The sequence below is a fragment of the Parasteatoda tepidariorum genome, chromosome 12 (genome assembly GCF_982258835.1).
Source record: "Parasteatoda tepidariorum strain Cologne lab strain chromosome 12, Ptep-v5.0, whole genome shotgun sequence".
NCBI classification, from domain to species: domain Eukaryota; kingdom Metazoa; phylum Arthropoda; class Arachnida; order Araneae; family Theridiidae; genus Parasteatoda; species Parasteatoda tepidariorum.
This window is the reverse complement of record NC_141766.1, coordinates 62,742,635-62,762,305: the sequence shown is the minus strand read 5'-3', so window position 1 is coordinate 62,762,305 and position 19,671 is coordinate 62,742,635. Positions and strand designations below refer to the sequence as shown.

Genomic DNA, 19,671 nt, shown 5'->3' with positions numbered 1-19,671 from the left:
AAACTCAATTCCTCACCGCGTCTTTAAAAGTAATTTAACTTCCCTTGGGTTAAACCATGGCGAGAAAACAAAATTACCCCTCTTTGAAATGGGAGAGAGGGTGGAAGATGCCCTCCGATTTCTCCTGATCCAGGGGATCTCGACTGCGGCTTGTATTACCCATTCACGTAAGAGAGGCACGCATGGCTGACCGTGAAGCTGTTCGAGCCTATTTAATTTGTTCCAGAGATTTAGCAAGCAAACTTTCTATTCTTTTACTCATTTGAAGAGGTCTGGAGATTGATTGAGGTTTTTTTTCTTTCGTCATTAATTTTTAATTTGATATTTTTAAAATAATTATATGTATGTTAATTTTTGCTCAATTTTAAAATACTGATTAATGATATTACTGAGTTTTGTCAAAATAGTTATGTCTTTCTTTTTATTTCAGTTCTCAAAACGGAAATTTAATCATTGAAAACATTGCAAAATGAATTGTTACAATATAACTAATGAAGGGATATTTTTTTTCTTTCGGTAGAAATTAAATTTGAAAAGTTTTTAATTGTGTAAACTATTAGATTTAAAAAATTGGAACACTTGCAACGTGTTGAACATCTTTCGAAGTACATCGTTTAGCTTTATGTAGTGCTGATTAAAATCCTGATCATTAGAAATATTTGGTTTAATAAGATGGAGTCAGTAATGAGTAGAAAATGTGAATAAATAAATAGAAATGGAGAAAGTATTATTATTATTTTTTTTCGTTTTAGCAATCCCTGTATAAATCGATGCATTAAAATATTAAGTTTGAGTGTAAAAAAATTTGAAAGAAATTACTCGTCCAATAGCGTCAGATAGTTCAAAACGCATTTAAAACACCTAGTAGCAACACCTAAGGCAACATTTTGACTTATTTTATCATGTGTCAATGTAATTAAAAAATTTTTAAGAAAGGTCAAGATTTATTCGTCAACAATATTTAAGTTGAGCATTCTTTGACCACAGGAGAGCTTAAACTCTTATGCTGTATGAATCACAAAACTGAATAGTTTGATCTCGCACTTTTTTCAGTAGAGTATTATAATGTCCGGAGTTTAACCAAAATTAAAGCTTAGAACAAAACATTGGAGAGACAATCCACTTAGAACAAACAAAATATAAAAATATGCTCCCATTTTTTTTCCTTAACAAAGTTACAAGCTAATTCCAATCAAAGACTAAGATTCTACACTCATAGCAAAATCAATAAAGTTAACCATTTCCGTTTGAGAATTTGAAAAAGTCACAAAATCCCTGTAAAATAAATTACTATGTATTACATTTTCTCCAAAAGAAGGCAATTTATTTATGTGTCAAAAAATTATAGACATAGCTTTTAATAATATATAAAGACACAGAAGATCTTAGATCTCTGTATCTATAAATATTAGTAGATATTAAATCTTAAAGATCTTGGAGTGACATTAAGGACCTTCTTGCTAACAAAGTACACTTAAAAAAAAATTAGTTTATTATTGAACTTTATATCTGTACCTTGAGCCACAATATTTTGCAAATTTGATAAAACTGTACTAATGTGTTATCTGGAACCATGTATCCGTTCAAGTTCATCATCATGTGATCATACTAGTTTACCTTCACATCCTGTAGCCATGTTTAGGGAGTACGATGATATGCACTGTTATAATTTTAATTCTAAAATTATGGTAAAATAATCGGCAGCAGTCTGTCCCTCGAATTAACTGTTAAGTTAACGGTAAAGAACATCTTTTAACTTTTTGGTTAGGAGACCATTTACATTTGGTATTTTTATAAAACCCTGAATACAAAAGTATATGTATTTTTAATCATTTACAACTAGTATTTATTCAAAAGTGTAAAAATGAAATTAAACTGTGCACTCGAGTTTGGTTTTTCGTTAGGTAATGGACATTAAAGTGTGCAGAGCAACAATTGGGGAGTGGAGGATATTCTGATGTCAACGCTGGAACTCGAAACCCCGTTCTGTCGGTTTTAAGACTGACAGATTAGCTATCTCGGCTGTATTACGGTATCAGTTACAATAAACAAAGCAGCTTCATTAGGTGTGCTGAATTAGTGCGATATAATTTTGGTTGTTTAACCGTATTTGGTGAAAACAGTTAATAAATGGTTAAAATTTTGAATACCATCTTATTTATGGTGACGTTTTGATATTTTTGTTTGAATATGGTCCGAAGAAAATATATGTATAAGCAACTAAATAAATTGTTATTTAACCATTTTTTCAGAGAAATTTCTAACAGTGGGGTTCGTTTTAGCGTCCTAAAAGGGTTAAAGTGAATATGAGCAATACCATGATTTAACATGCTCTTAAATTTTTAACAGAGAAATCATGTATATCGCAATCTAACAAGAGAGATTTCTTTTTTATTTTTAACAACATAGGCATAAAAAACATAGCTTAGCAATCGATTAAAAAACGAGTTAATAGTTCTTTCAAATTAGACAGTTTAATCTTTTGTCGGTTTGCTTAAGCTTATTGGATTGCATGGATTGTAAGGACTTCCACTGGTTTCAAATCCCTTTTGTACCAGGCTGCGTCTCTTTCATTTAAATTTTCACTTTTTCGAAAGCTTCTCCCTTCAGAGTACCGAGGGAGTTCACCCCTACCTGATCTAATTTCAGTTTAAGCTCATCAGGGTTCCTTTCTCATTATATGTGTCTACGTCAATTAGTAATGCAGCCACGACTACTCCAGAGTACGGATAGAGCAGGAAACTTTATTTCGAAATCCGTTGTGCTTCAGGGGACGAACAGGAAAGCCTGACCCCTTGCAAAGCTCGGGCCCTACACCTAGATTAAGCATCTTGTCTTTTGGAGGAAAGCAATCGAATTCTTGTTTCATTTAAAGTCTGCGAAGGCTTTATTTAAGCAATGGAAATTTGGGGCATTCAAATTATCCATTCTGGTCTTGTAGAAGCAGGGCACATGTCTCATTGGTTGTTGTTTGTACTTTTACTTTAAAAGCCTGCCTTGAAGATGACCAGAATGATGTTAGAAGAGATTTAAAATTTATGCTAGTTCTGCTGTGACTGAGGAGCAAGAAAGTAATTTGTCAGTCGCCATCATTAACAAAATGAGTAACCTTCCTCTCGATTAAATTTTCTAAATGTGTTATGGAACGGTGTTTATTTTGACCTTAGATAAATAGTTGATGTAAATAGTACATTAAAGTTTATAGTTTATCCTTAGTTCTAAATTTGTGCTCTATAAGATATTTCTGGAATCATGCATTTGTTTTATCCCTATTGTTTACCTTTTAGACGTTACGAACATTTACAACTTTTATGTTTGCATACTTATGCAATTATCTAAGTTCTTAAACCTAAGTTTCCTAATTTCTGAGTATAATATGGTAGTACAGTGGACAAAAAAAATAAAAAAAAGTATATATATATATATATATATATATATATATATATATATATATATATATATATATATATATATATATATATATATGAACTTAGTTGCTTAGCAACGGAGTAAAATTAAGCATTCCTCTCTTCAATTAATCTATGGGTTATCTTAAAATATTCATTTGCGACAGTGACTTTGCTTGGCTGTATTTTGGGATTATCATCAAATACATATAACTTATTAGCCCCCCCCCCCCAATTTATGATTCAATCTTTTCGAAATTTTGTTAACCCCTTATTGTGAAGATCAGGAATGCATATATAGGGGAAAAAAATATGTTTATTCAGAAAATGTGCGCTTTTGTGTCTGATTTCGTAACCTAATTAATAGTTAGGTCTAATTAATTAGCATATTTGAATTACCGATCATCATTGATTATTGCCGATCATTAGAACGAAAGTTATGCAGGGTGATATTTTTTTATTTTTTATTATTTAATTATTAAATTTTTTTTTGCCCCCTTCTCACGTAATAAAGTTCATAGTACAGTATTGTATAATTTTGCTACATTGTAATAAACTTCGAAGTCATAACCATTACGTCTTTCAAATTTACAACGAGCTAAATATAGTTCGAAATTAAATAATATTATCGCACCTTGATTACAAGATGCAAAGTTTTAATTCGAACGGAAATATAGTTCAATTTAACCAATAATTAAGCTTGCAAGAAATTCACATGGCATTATGATTGAGGTATGAAAGGCAAATATTATAGTATGGAATTTTATGAGAGTGTATGAACTTTCGGTATTTGTTTTTTAAACACTAGATTGCCAAAGGAAGTCATTTTGACTGCTTTTAAACTGTTTTTTTTTTTCATTTGCAAAAAATGTGCAAACAATAATGCATAAATAATTTTTTTTCCAAGTAAAGTAATTTTTTTTACTGTTAATATTTACTAATAACTTGTTATATAACTGTAAATAATATAAAAAATATTAAAAATTAATTAAACAAATTTCTTTACACATTAGTTATTCCTTCACAATGCAGTCGTTTTGACTGCTTTTGAGCAATAAACTAAGTTTCAGACTTTCTTGAGTTGAATAACATAATCGAGAAAAATTTAATGTCTTCTAATAAATTAGTATTTTTACCGATATATATAACAAATATATTTCTAATTTGATCAAATGTTGGCAAATCCGTAACTCCCAACAACTATGGATGGTCCGTAGCATTTTCTTTTCTTATTTCAAGTGTTAATGAACATTATGAATTTCTTTTTAATTTTTGGATTTATAAATATAATTTGATATGATTATGACTACCGCACTAAATGCAAATAAATGAATCTTATACATAAAAGCAAGTTGTGTAAACGAAATGAGTGTAATCCATAACAGTTGTGAAATGCTAATTTCATCTACAATTGCATTTCAATTAGTCTTTCACTACCATTTGGGAAATACTTCCTCGGAAAGAGTAAAAGTTAGCATATCTGCAAATCTTCAAAGTAATATTTGATTATACGCATTATTATTCGTTAATATTCCAAATTTTATACAAAAAATTCAAATTCCAAATATTCTATATATATTCTACAATTCCAAATATTCTACATATATTTATAAATACTCCAAATTTTTACATTCCACATAACACATTGTTTTTTGTAGTAAAATGAACTAATAAAAATTTTCAAAGAATTAATAAAAGAATGTAGAGCAAAATCAAGGAACCATAGCATTTACCTGAAATTACTAACACTGGAGTATAATTGGTTTTTGGGAGGGCGTTCCGTTGATATTTTTACAGAACTCAGATACGATTTCCTTACGAAAATTTCAAATCTGCAATTGGTTTCCGTCTCCAAGTTTTAAAACGTTGTACATAATAGGGGATACCGTAAATGATGGACGGGGAAAGTTAGGGCAAACTATCAGGATTAAAACTACATAGGAACTCAAGCCTAGAAATATCGTCATCCATCGCTAGGGTCTCTTTTCTATTATGAAATGCTTCTTTGTATGCTTTTGAAGAAGTCATAATAGGAAAGCACTCCTAGCAGCGTGCGATGGCGCTTTCGGGCATGGGTTCCTATTTAATTTTAATTTTGATGACTCACCTAGATGTTTGACGCAACATTTACATGACCCCCTGTTATATATAACGCTTTAAAACTGGTACATTTCGTATTAGTAGATTAAAAACGGCATTTTTTAAAGAAATCTATAACTTTAGGAGCAAAAATAATTTCAGATTTAAAATTCCACACACGAATCAGACAAGATCAAGTATTTATATAAATGGAACAAAACAAAAAAAGCATTTCCCAGTATAATTAATGACGTGATATTGACTGCATTTTTCCGAATGTCGTACATTTGGAATGCAAGAAAATTGAAATAAAAGAATTTTCTCTCAAATAATGATCGAACCATCTTCCGTTGAAACAATTATCAGGTAAGAAAAAAGTGAGTTTGGAGGAATAAATTTTTAAAATTCTGTTTAGATAACACTTTATGGCGTGTGTAAGGACAATTGTGTTTTGAAGTGATAATTAGATATGATTACCGGGGTCACGTAACACACGAAGTTTACTTCAAATAATCGTTCTTATCGAAATGAAAGTCTTCTAGGGTAGTTTAGAAGTATAATATTACTCGTGAGGGATAATCAAATATTTAAATGTTATGGCGAAATTTGCTGTACTGTGGTTCTCTTACAATAAAATAAAAAAAATAAAAGAAAAAAAAAGAAATCCTGTGCTTGTTTAAACCGAAGTTGAGCTAAATTAAAAAATAAATATTATATTTTAAAAGAATTAAGAAAACTGAGAACAGAAGCTGTTTTGTACATAAAAAATAAACTAAAAATTATTCAACTTTGAAATAATAATACATTTCATACACTATTAAAAGTTTGCTCCTAAATTATAGGGTCCTTCTAAATGATGTAGTGCTGCTGAATTGAACTATATTTTCATACTTAACTTGATTATACGATTCTGTGATTCTGCTTGAATGGGAATGCAATTTGAACCGTATTATAGTGTACATTTTTTTTAAGAGAGTAGAGATTTTTCACATTGATAAACATTTATATGCTTCTACATAAGTCACTTTTTACAAGTTTAGCTACTATATTTTAAAAAAGCGACACATCTTCGTGAAAACCTTATATCATCGAATGCGATATTTACTTTTAAGTAAACCTAAGAATGTGATGAAAAAAAATCAATTAATTATATTCAATTAATACATGAATAAAAATTAATTGTTACATTTTAGCTTTTAGCAATTTTTACATACAATAGGAAATTTTTATCTTGTATTTTTTCATAGTTTGGTTAAGAGACCACAAGACTCAAATAAAAAAAATTTTTATATGTAGGGTACGTTGCAAAACTTGCGGATCAAATTACTGCAGAAAGCACCTGCTATAATATTGCTTGTACTTTTTACTGTAATATCCATTTCTACCGAAACGCATTTCGGAACAAAAAATTTTAAATACCGTATCCTAATCAATAATAGTTTTGGTGTTTCTCCTAAAGGCAATAGTACCATTTCTCCATAACATAGCTTTCAAACTATCCTATTTTTAACTTCATTAGTAATTATTACATAATTGAAACATTTGCTTCAATAATAATATGGCGATTTTTTACGGTTCTCTTAAAGGCAATAGTACCATTTCTCCATAATATAGCTTTCAAACTATCTTATTTTTAACTTCATTAGCAATTATTACATAATTGAAACATTTGCTTCAATAATAATATGGCGACGTTTTTCTTAAATTATTTAGCACTATTTCTCTATTAATTTTGCTTCACATATTTTTTAATTTTAATTTGCGTATACTACCAAATTCAATTAAGCCTCATTGTGGTTAATGCCGATTTTTCAAGATTCCTATATAAGTTCCTTTTCTCCATTAATATTGGTTAGAACATAGATATTTTTTAAATTAAATTATTACATAATAACATATTTAATTAAGATCTGGCATCAATAAGAGTATAGCGATTTTTTGCGTTTCTCCTACACAAATTAGTATTATTTCTCCATTAATTTTGTTTCTCAATACATAACTTATTATTTACTTATTTCTATTACAGTTGATATTAAATTATTTAATTTTGAAGAATCTCGAGTATTTAGTTTTGTAAATTTTAAAAATATCCCTATAAAAAAAATAAATACGTGGTTTCAAATAACTTTAGGAATGTTAACTTGGTGACGTAATCTGCCAATGTTATCTCGTCATGCTGATCATTAAATCTATCTCACATAACGAATTAAAAATAATAAAATATTAAAAAACGTGTGAAAAAATATTTTTTTAATGAGAGCTGTAAGCTAGCAAATATCACTGATGTAATTTTTAAAATATCCTAAAGGAAGAAAATCGTCTGCAGTCTATTAAAACAAAAGATTTTTTGAATGGTGAGTTCTGAACTAATAAAAAAATTCCATTTTTCATACGGTTCTCCCAACCGAAGTATTTTAAAATTACTAACAAATTTTAGGATCGGGAATTAAATTGCAGACGCTGTTCAAATTTCAAACAAAATTGTTTTGTAGCTTCATTTTTTTTATTATAGAAATATTTTGCTCTTCTTTTAATTTCACTTTATTTATTTATTCTTTGTTCTGTTCTAGGAAATAAGTGAGTTTTAGATCAACAGATAAGCCAATAAATAACAATTTGTATGCCATTGTAATAAAATGAATATTTGCATTGACGGAATTTGTTGATTAATTACTAATACATTCTCCGACTTGTTTTTCATTCTTTTATTTTTTTGAATATATATATATATATATATATATATATATATATATATATATATATATATATTAATAACAGTTTAATGCAAGTTTAGTTAGAATCACTAACATAATTCATTATTGAAAGTATAAAAAGAGGAAGCATAAAGAAGCAAAAAATATTTTCTTCATATAGTAAGACAATTAGCAACGCACATCATTTAAATGCCCATTATCAGTTCATTAGTTAGAAGCTTTCAAAAACGTTGAACGCTTTCCATCATTTATCATTTCACTTCTGTAGATATAGTAACACAATTTGGAGATGATCCCTGTGAGTTGCGGCGGAGACTCGATTGATCAATGTCAGGCGGCGTGTTGTCATTCCTCGCAGTCCACCGAAACAGGGCTAAGGTCCGTTACCTTACAAAATATGTAAATCGAAAATTACCTCGTCAAGCCAGAGGAGCTGAGAGTTTGCATTTGGTAAAGATGCATGCAACCCTAAGCATTGGTCAGCATTAGCTAGGATAACCTTGCTGCTCACGTCGAGGCGAAATCATGATTTCCGGCCGGCATTTGTTACGAATGTCATAACTAAGTTAAAACGCTGTTTTCGAAATGAACTTTATGCAAAGATAGCGTATATAGCAAGTTGATTTCCTTTCTAAATAATTTTTAAGTTCTTCTTATCATAAGTTTTAGAATTAGTGGCTGAAATAATAGAATAAACTAAAATCAGGGAAAATAGGATAAATTATTAAGATTTAATTGCAACTTTCTCAACACAACAAATACCAAGTATTCTAACTAAGCAAGTATAATTCTAATATGTTTTAACAAAAATTATTCTAAGTATGTTATTATAAATATTCACACATTTTTCCTTCTTACCTAACTCTGACTTGACCTCTACTTTAATCACACCTTTAATAATTCAAAAAAATACAAAATTATTCTTAAGTTAAATAGCATTATTTCCCATTTAATAGGAAACTTTCTAAACAACTATTTTAGTTTTTAATATTGGTTATCAATTGCTTATAGACTTAATATATAAATTTTATAAAATAAAAATTTTTGTGAGAAAAGGAGAACAAATTATTTTTTCAGAAAGAAACAAAATCTATAATAAAAAATATATAAGCAAAATTTGAGAATTATTTTCTAACAAAATTTTAGTATTATTATTATTATTATTTTTTCAATTAGACATTATTATCGATGATAGTTTGAAATTATATGCAATAAAACAGACTGGATTTGAATTATTTTTAAGGTATTGATATCAGCTACAAATATTGACAACTTAGTATCTGGCTAGATAAATTTATATTACGTTTCTATACCACGTATCTACCGTTATGCTTTTTTCAAAAAAAAAAAAAAAAAAAAAATCTTGAGAGAAATTTTTTGGGAATTAAGAAGAAAATTTCGTTGTATTGAATCTTATTAATTTCATAATAGGTACAAACTGAAGACTCTAAATTTATACTCAATACAAAATTATTAGACAAACGGCACTAATTTATTTAGGAGTAAAATAGAAAATCGCCAAACTATTATTGGCGCCAATGATCCTTAATTAGTTTTGGCATTAGACATTAGCGTTATTATGGTAATTGGTGCAATTTTTATTGGTAGCAAATGTACAAATATTAGTACTACTGAAAAAGTGTTTTTCTTAACCTAATAACGTAAAATCTCTGGGAAGGACAAAATTGAATAAAAAATTTAGAAAATTTAATTATTTTACCTTTATTAATTGTGCTGCTATAAGTCTTTTGATTTTGTGCAGAATTTTGCAGCGTTGCATTAGTACTAATATATTGATTTTTTAAAATTTTTCCCGGTATTCAGCTAGCATTCACATAAAGAAAGGAGATTGACATTCGCAATTTTCATTCCGAACTTATATTTTCCTTATACCTGTATCTTATTTATTATAAAATGTAACGATTTAAAACAATCTGAAAAAAATAGAGAGAAAATAATTTTTCTGTTAGTGACAGTGCTTATTTACTTGGAGTTTTAAAATCTTTACTCTACCAATTTCCAGGGCACACTAACTCCATTAGTGTTAAGAATTTCAGTTTATAATTTTTAAACAAGCTTTTTTGCAATGATTGCATTTTGTAAAAACCACGACTGGCATTATTTTATTTAATTTTAACCAACGAAATTAATAATAATTTTAGAAAAATATTTTTAAAATGTACTAAGAATGATATACCATATATTCAGCATACTGTTATTAATCAGCATATTTGTTAATACTTTCAAACCACTTTTAGAATAATATTTTAATTGTATATTTATAATAATATTTTTTATTAAATATTGGAAAGTATATATATATATTATTATATATATTAGAATATAATATACTTTTTTTATTATTGTTAGATTTTTCCCTAAATGCGCTTATAATATTTTTTTTTTAAATTTGAAACGAAAAAGCAAATTAGTGTTTTAATATAAAAAATAATACTACTAATAATAAATAAACATTTAAATTGGTAAATAAAATAAAAATTAAATAAAAATGAAACTATATACATTCGCTCAAAATGTATTCTAAATGCAATACATTTTAATACGTTTATTTTACAAAACTGACCCCATTTTGTTACGCCAATAAATTTTATTTTAAATAAACTTTTACCATGAATAAAATTTTAAAGTACTTCTACAGCTTATATACTTATGTATTACTGTTAGAAGTTAGAATGATCAGTTAAGTTCTTTTATTATTAGCTCAATAAGTTCAAATTGATATTTGATTAAATCTTGATATGCTTTAAATATTCTGTAAGTTTAGAAGCTTCAAATTGTTGGGATTAAATGGTTTAATTATATTTTTTGATGGTTTGCCTAATTTTGAAATTACCTGAACTATGTCGCCGAGTTTATAAAAACAAATTGCAACATGCAATATTACTTCATGTAAAGTGGAATAACGCAGAAGTTTTTTTTTCTTTTCTTTTCCTTTAATTTTTTTTCCTGCTATGTATTGCAAATATGCTGCATCGGAAACTCATCGTAGTGCAATGTGGCAGTTTGTAAACAAGAGATGAAACTAGAATAAAGACTAGACATTTGAAAATAAAACGATGAATTAAGCTGACCTGCTGCAATGCTGCCAGAAAAAAGTATGATCTTGTACTAGAATAACCTAGGGTTTCGAACCCTGCTTCGGATATGAATGTAATTTATCGTTCTATCTGTCCTTGTTATGTTGTGTCACCCATATGGCTCCCTAACGGTAAAATGAGTATTAGAAAAGTTAGATACATTAGGCACTACGAGAATTTATTTTATGTATTTTGGAAGAAAAAAAAAAAAAAGAACAGTAAGATGAAATATATCTTGAATTTTTACAAAATTTATATCCTTGAAGAAGTGATGATAGTTATTTCATCACTTTGACGAAATGTTTGCTAGGAACATATATCAGGAAACGGTTTCGTCAAAAATGAAGAAAGTTTTGTGATATTTGAGTATTTAGTTCTTACAGTGTGTTATAAAATAATAATTCTAATAATAATTTTCTTGGATTATCATAACAAGCAAAGTGTTTTTATCTATGCATTGAGGTTGCAGTTTTTTTTTTCTAATTATGGACCATTATGACAAAAAAGTATATACTGTCTCGAGAAACATAATCCTAGTGAGTTTCACGAATATATGTCTTAACGTATTCAAGTACTAAAAATATAACCAATACAAAAGAAGTATGTCAATATATGTGCAATTTTGTAACTATTTTGTGTATCTAAAGTAAAAGCATTGTAACCATAATGAGCAGTTCAAAAAAAAATTTAATTAAGCATAAATAAATGGCTTAATAATAACGTATGTTTGTTGCTTTATTTGACAATACATTTAATGTGCCGAATAAAGTGATTAACGAGTAAAACTCTAAAAACTATGTTAAAAAAAGTTTTGTAAAACAATGAAAAAATACTAATGTTGAGATCATGCCATTAGCTTTAGTGATAAATGCATCCAAGGTATTTTTATTCATTTATGTTTTCACTACTCGGACAATTGACATTCTTTCTGCAGTAATTATTTAATTGAATTAATAACTAATTCCAATACGAAGAAATTATCACCGACGTTGATAAATCTTAATGGACATCCTTCCAAGAAGCCTTACTCATACCATTTCTTTTTGGGTCGTTCTTTGAACCAATGTTGAGAATTTAATTCGTAGCTACTTTTCACTCGGTATTTTGATCATTTTTTTATTATTTTTTCTTCAAGAATCTACCATTATCATCTTGAAGTTTCACTTAAAAAACCATTATATAAATTGTGCAAGCGCTTCAACTTGTACTCCAGGCTAGAGAGAAAAAAAAAGAAAGTAGGAAAATGAAACAAAAAACTTTAGAGAGAAAATTGCTCCGTAGACAACCTACCTCCCCTGCTTAAAAAAACTCGCCCGACGATTGGCTAATCCAACTTTAATATGCAATTCTAATGTGGGTTCTATTCCTCGAAATAAAATAGATATAAAAAATCAGAGAAATCAGACTGTAACTTGTTGTAAAATTCTAGACATTGCCTTAGACATGGAGAAGTAGCATTACGAATGAGAGAAGTTCGAATCTATGCAAGAAGATTTGCGTGTGGATATGACACGCGGTACGAATTGAAGTTGCACGTGTACCTATTGTAGGGAATAGTATGCAATTACAACAAGTAAGAAGGATGAAAAGGATTCCAAAAACTTTTGTTGTGTTTTCAAACGTCTGACAGGATGACAGGGGAGCCTGCGGCATTCCCCCGTAGAAGAAGGTTACTTTCGTCCACCAAGACGCAATAATTTATTATTTTTACTTCAGACCGGTTTGGGGGAAGAAAATTTTAAAGATTTTTCTTCTTCTTTAATAGTGGTCCATCTTTCTTCGCCTGGCTTCTTTTAATCCTTTTTCTGTTATTCTGGTATTGCTTTGAGTACTGTTGTCGTTATGACATGACATGACAACCGAAGAGATAAAGAAAAACTTATTAAGATAAGCATCCGGAGATTAAGTCAAAGAAGGATATGAATGAGAAAAAAAAAACAATTAAAATTTCCTTTTCATCAGTACTGAGACCTTGTAGTTATGACATGACCTTTACAGGCTTTGTTTTGCTTTTTCCTTTTCTGCTTAAATATCATATTACCTTTTCTGGAATATTGGCTAAGCTTTTCAATCATTGATTCGTCCTATTTTGTGCTCAAAGAAATAAAATAAACTTTTTTTTTCCTCATTATTTTATAAGTGAAGTAAAAAAAAGTAATTATGAATTATGATTTATGAAAAAGGAAAAAAGTAATTATGATTATTTTTAATTTGTTTCATGCTCCTTCGGAAGGTATAAAATGTATTTTTTATATAAAATAGTTTCTTCGTAATTATTATTACTTTCCACTGTTGTTCAGCATTCTACTTTCTGTTATTGCTTAAACAACATCTTCAGAAAAATGGGTAGACCCTAGAACCCTAATATAAGTACATTAAACGCATTATCGTTGAATCATAATATTGGTACACTAAGCATTATTATGGTTGAGCCATAATATAGGTATAGTAAACCATACTGAACTATAATACCAGTGCATTAAATTATATTATAGTGTAAACTTGCTGCATACGTAATTAAAAAATAAATTAAACTACATTTCCGTTAAGGTTGAACCATACCATAGTGCAAACAAGTTTGATAAGGAATGATTTGGTTATAATTATCTTAATATGGTTTAAATCGGAGCAGCATTAAGATTGCAGCAACTTCAAACATTGTTATGGTTCAACACGAACCAAATATCTAACATTGTCTTTTTTCCTATTATCGTTGAACCATAATATCGGTACATTAAAACTATGTTATTGTGTTAATTTGCTGCATACTTAATAAAAAGTTAAATTAAGCTTCAATTCTATTACGGTTGAACCGTAGCATAGTGTAATTAAGTTAGTTGAGGAATGATTTGCGCGATTATATGTTTAAATTGGATTAAGGTTGCAGTTTTGTTAAAGGTTGTTATGGTTCATTGCGGTCCAAAAAAATAACAGTATAGCTTTTTTTCCATTCAAAATAATAAAAGTTAAAATTTGTAAACTTAAAATATTTTTTAAATTGCATATTTCGAACCAATAATGTTATGTTTCGGAATGTAAAATAATATATTTGGCTAAAATTTCGATTCTTTTTTGAATAAATAATAAAGAATACTTTCATGTATTCTTTGCTCATGTATAAAGACTTAATCAGATTTAAATATATGAGATGCATTACGAAATTGTGAATATCATTGTATTTTCTACAACTACTAATTTTTTCGTAATGTTTATATAAAATTGTCTCCTTCACACACAACTTTACTTTTGCATTTGTTTTTCCAGACATAAAATACTACAAATGTTGAGCGTTTGAAATAAATGTTTAATATCGAATGTTGAAAGTCAAATGCTAAAAAAGAAAAGCTATTCTCACAAATTAAAAGATGGTTTACTTATATTAAGAAAAAAATATTATTTTACTCAAGTGCATTTATGTTATTTGGTGAGGACTCACAACACCAAAATATGCACAGTTACTTCTTTTTCTTCTTTCTCTTTTCTTTAAATTAACTATGCACATAAAATGACAAGTATACTAATAAAATATTTGTTTAAAATTTTTATTCTAATTATCTTCGTTCAGGTAATTAAGTAAAAATATTTATAATTACCATTTTAAAAAAATGAAAACAATTTTAATTCAATATTTTTATTAAAAATTATTTTCTTTGAAACTGAAACATATATTGAATTCATCCACTATATACTTAGAATATTATTTCCAAAATTACGAAAATTGTCTGTACAATTCAAAGTAAAATACTTAAAAAAACTATTTCAGCATCCCTACTAAACTACGCATAATTTAATTTTTCAATAATAGCATCAAAGAATTGGTTATTTTCGATATTAAAGTTTATTTTGATAATTCTATATTTGTATTCAAACTTCTACTTTAATTACATATTATACGAAAGAAGAAATTTACTTTTAATTTTTATTTGGTGGAGATTTTACTGTAAAGAATTCCGATCCAAATTACGGTAAAAAGTACCGGCACTTTTTAACGTAAAATTTATTTACACCGAAGCATATTACGGAACAAAATATTTGATGCGCAGTAATTTTTACAGTAATAATTACAGTAAATTCCCTGAATCACTCACAATTAAATAAATATTACTGTAAAATTTTTGTATAATATTTTACAGCAAAAATGGATTTTACGGATGATGCACCTAAAAGGAATCACCTAAGGATTGAAAGAAAAACCGTTACGTTTCGAAAGTTATAATTTATGTTTTAATGATATTTTAGAGCATATTATGCGTAGCAGTTAAGAAGTTTAGTTAACGATTTAGTTTAGCGATTTAATTTATTATTATAAACCATATGAAAACATTTAAAATTTATGTAAAATTTATAATAATTTTTATTCTAAACTTTTATTTACTATGATGCATAGAAAAACCAAACACATAGAAAAACCGAACGGCAATTCACAGACATTTTTTTTTTGTTTTTTTGAAAAAGATTTATTTACGTAATATTAATTTAAATTTGATTTGCTTGATTTAAAATTATGAACCTTGATTGTTAAGTTAATCTGTCATCAGCCATCAGTTAATCATGCAGTCTCCAGAGAGTGAATGAGCACGTTATTAACCGTTAAGGGGTTAATTGAGTTAGTATGGCCAATCGGTAAATCACGCTTTATCCTAAATCAGCGAAACGTGTACTTGCCAGTCATCGGTGAGTCAGAAACAAGAAGTGATGCGTTTTTAATAAGTTTCTTTCTTTTTCTTTTTTTTTTTTTTAGTTTTTTTTATAGTTTTTTAAGAGTTACGCACAAATTGAACAATGAAGTAATCTTTTCACAATAATTTTTATTAATTTACCATAGCAGTTTCATCAAATTTCAAAGGAATTTTTCATGTCTTTCAAACGATAAATACAGGCTCAATAACTGTGCGTATTTCCCAACGAATACTCCATAAAACTCGAACTGAACCATTTTCCCATTCAACTTAAGAAAGAAACTTTTAATCTAAACTGTTTCCATTTCCCATTTACTGTATTTATGAAAAACGAACTTGTATTCAGACGAAGTATGATTCTCTTTCTTTTGGTCACTGGTACACTCTATGAATTATCAACTCAACGCTGAACCATAATATCTGCACCTTGAAACGGTGAAAATTTGCTGCAACCTTAAACTGAACAGTGTTTCCATTCAAACTGAAATATTGTGAAAGCAAAGTAATTAAACATGATAGAAATACTCAACTTGATATCATATTAAGGTTATTTCTATGTTATTATGGTTCAACTTAAAATCTCTATCGGTTGAGTGTTATCTCCTCTTTCTTAAGGCAAGGATATGTCACTAATATTCCAACGTTTTTTTTGCACTCTTCACCTACCAATATATATATATATATATATATATATATATATATATATATATATATATATATATATATATATATATATATATACATATATATATATATATATATATATATATATATATATATAAGAAATACATATTTCTAGAATTACAAGAATGAAAATCTCATTTATTTCCAAATTTTGGAGTTTCTTAAACTATAAATTTTTCGTTAAATTTTGTTATAACCTTAATACTGTGACAAGTTAAACAATATTATTTTACTTCTTAAAATTGATTACACGATATTTTGTTTCCACCTAAAGGGATGTACTAATCAATTCCACACTTTAGTAAGATTGCAGAAAATTTTCCTCGCTCAAAGTTAAACCAATTTTTCTGAAAGTTTATTAAAAAAAAAAAAAAATCTAACTTTTTAATGCAAACTAAGATAAGTCTTGACTGTGTATCTAAACACTTTTAGCAATACTTATAATCCAATATTGATACTACCAGCTGTTTGCAATTTCTAACACTAACTCAAAATGTCTGAGTGATGATGGGAAGACGGAGAAGAGACATATATTATACTAAAAATGACCGTTTTCTTTCGAATACGACTCGCTCTCATCATCTTTTCCGACAGAAGACAATATATCTTATGCTATAGTAGAGGTGCACTCAACGTCTAGAAATTTTGCTGTTGAATTTGAGGGAGTCCTAAAATACGGATCATAGTGTCTTCTTAGTAATGGCATTGGGGGTAAATTCAGGCTACGTAATAGTCTCTCGGGAGCAACATTAGATAGTGGTTTGAACGTCACCAGTTTTCGGTCATAACATGGATTTATTTCCGTATTTTTCTCCTTTGGTAGCAATGTTTTTATTAATTTTTAAGCAACAACTATTCTATCCATTACTTGTGTCTGTATTTTAGAGTTCTTGTAATTTAATGTTAGCTCTTCATTGAAAATAATCTTTAAGGGAATGTTTCATGGATAAAATACGCTTGAAATAAATGTCAACATAAAAATATGTGTCGAGAAAACAAATTTTATATTTAAATGCAGGTGGGAATATATTTTAAGCTTGCCAACCCATTAAAGTGTTTTCTTTTAGGAAACTTTTTTTAATCAAATAAAGGGAGTGACTTTCCTTCTCAGCACTTATTTTGCACTTTAACATATAATTAATATAAATTTCTTTACAATTATCCTAGTTTATTCTATTACGATTTTTTAAACTAAAGGTGGTAGCTAGCTCTTTATCATATCCGTCGTTGAACGCCGACCCAATTTTGGGTTTACGACTACTAATGTTCAACTCTGTAGCCTTGTAATTTTGAGCCAATCGAGAAAAGAAGGAAATTCCTGGATCGATCAGGACACTCACTCTGAGGTATTGATTTGTTATGGGAACATGGAGGACTTTGCGACTCGTCAGATTTAGCGTGCATCAGTTACCATTTACTATACAGGGAGTCTTCGGCCGGTGGGGATCGAACCCACAAACTTTTGGACGTGGGCCGAGCGCCCTACCAACCAGGATATCCCCGCCACATGCTTTTAATATTATTTGGTGCATTATTAATATATTTTGGCTGATATTAATATTCCTCTTCTCCATTTTGCGCGTACTAAGAATGAAGGATTTGAATCACCAGTTTTTAATACTTTTGAAACATATTCCAAGAGCATCAGAGCTTAAATGCTTAAAAAAATTCCAGAGATGTGACATCTATGCATCAATTATTAATTTCTTAAATTATTTCCCCAGTAACGAATTTCACTCTTTTTTATTCAAGTAGTTTACTTGTCTCAGCAAAATGTTTCATTTAAGTGCCGTTGAATGGGTTTAGTCTTATTAGTTTAGTAAGTGCAAAAACAGAACTGAATTTCTAAGAACTAATGTGCAATATGAAATATGTTAAAATGTTATTTGCTTTTAATTTCATTCATAAATATAATCATATATCCCTTATCCAGCCCATAAATTTAATTATAAAAAGAAAATATTGTTATTCAAAATTTTAATAATTTTTTCCAAATATTTGACGTTCATCGTTCCTTTTTTTTTTTTCAATTTTAATGAAAGCAAATTAATTTATTTTAAAGTATTTATTATGTTTGTCTAAAATTACATAAATTATCGATTAACAACAATACGTATCTTTCACAAATACGTATTTTTAGTTAATTTAACACAAGCTCATCAGCCAACAATTTATCACTCAAACTTAGAATTCAGCAATTTATATTATATGTTTATGGATAAAATATATATATGTCTTCAAATATATATTATAAAACATTTCTTAAGAAAATGCTTTTTTCAAAAACAACATCCAACTTATCTTCCAGTTTCTTTAAAAACACTACTTTGATTAATGACCAAATTCTATTTTTATTTTTCCAACTGGACTCGTGAAAAATGTCTATCATCAAATAATCATTTTCATTTATTTTATTTCGTCAGATACTATATATTAAATTTTGTCTCGTTAATTTATATCAATAAAAAAAAATTATTCATTACTGTAATAATATTATAATTTAAAGCCTGACTAAATATGAAACGAAAATTATTTGTAGTTCATCAAACAAAACATGAGTTTTTGTCTGTAAATTATTACGCTCATTAAACTTAGCATATCCAGTCCTACATGATTTATTAATTCTTACTATTTTATTCATTTTTGTGATAATGTTCTAGGACATGATTAAAATATAATGATATGTACCTATATTTCTGAATTAAAAAATTGAAAAAGAACATTAAGTTTCCTAAAAAAATTTTTTATTACATTTTGCTCATTCTTTTCAGTGAACTCAAAGACTCTTGAGAGCAATACTCCTCCATAAGCCAAATTTCTGGATAACCAAGAAGCTTACACCAAAATATCTATGCAAAAGAACTTTTGCATCGAATATGAGGTAACTACAATAATCTCTGCAATGATCTTTTTGATGTTCCACATGAGCTTTAGAAAATCCTGAAAACGTCACAGAGAGTAAAAATGCTCACAAACTCGTCTTTTTTTCTTTCTTTCTTTCGTTTTTTTC

The 19,671-nt window shown here is 28.1% G+C and overlaps 1 long non-coding RNA gene across 9 annotated transcripts in view; it reads left to right on the top strand.

Moving 5' to 3' along the window:
* The window catches only part of LOC107444121 (uncharacterized), a 244,955-nt gene that overhangs the window by 57,987 nt on the left and 167,297 nt on the right, over positions 1 to 19,671 (top strand). For 6 of the 9 annotated variants that reach the window (XR_015431003.1, XR_015431002.1, XR_015431005.1 and 3 more), the window contains exon 2: positions 19,433 to 19,542. The exons of the other annotated variants lie outside the window; for them this stretch is intronic. This is a non-coding gene — a long non-coding RNA (uncharacterized LOC107444121). The remainder of the gene's footprint in view (positions 1 to 19,432; positions 19,543 to 19,671) is intronic. 9 annotated transcript variants of the gene reach the window in all.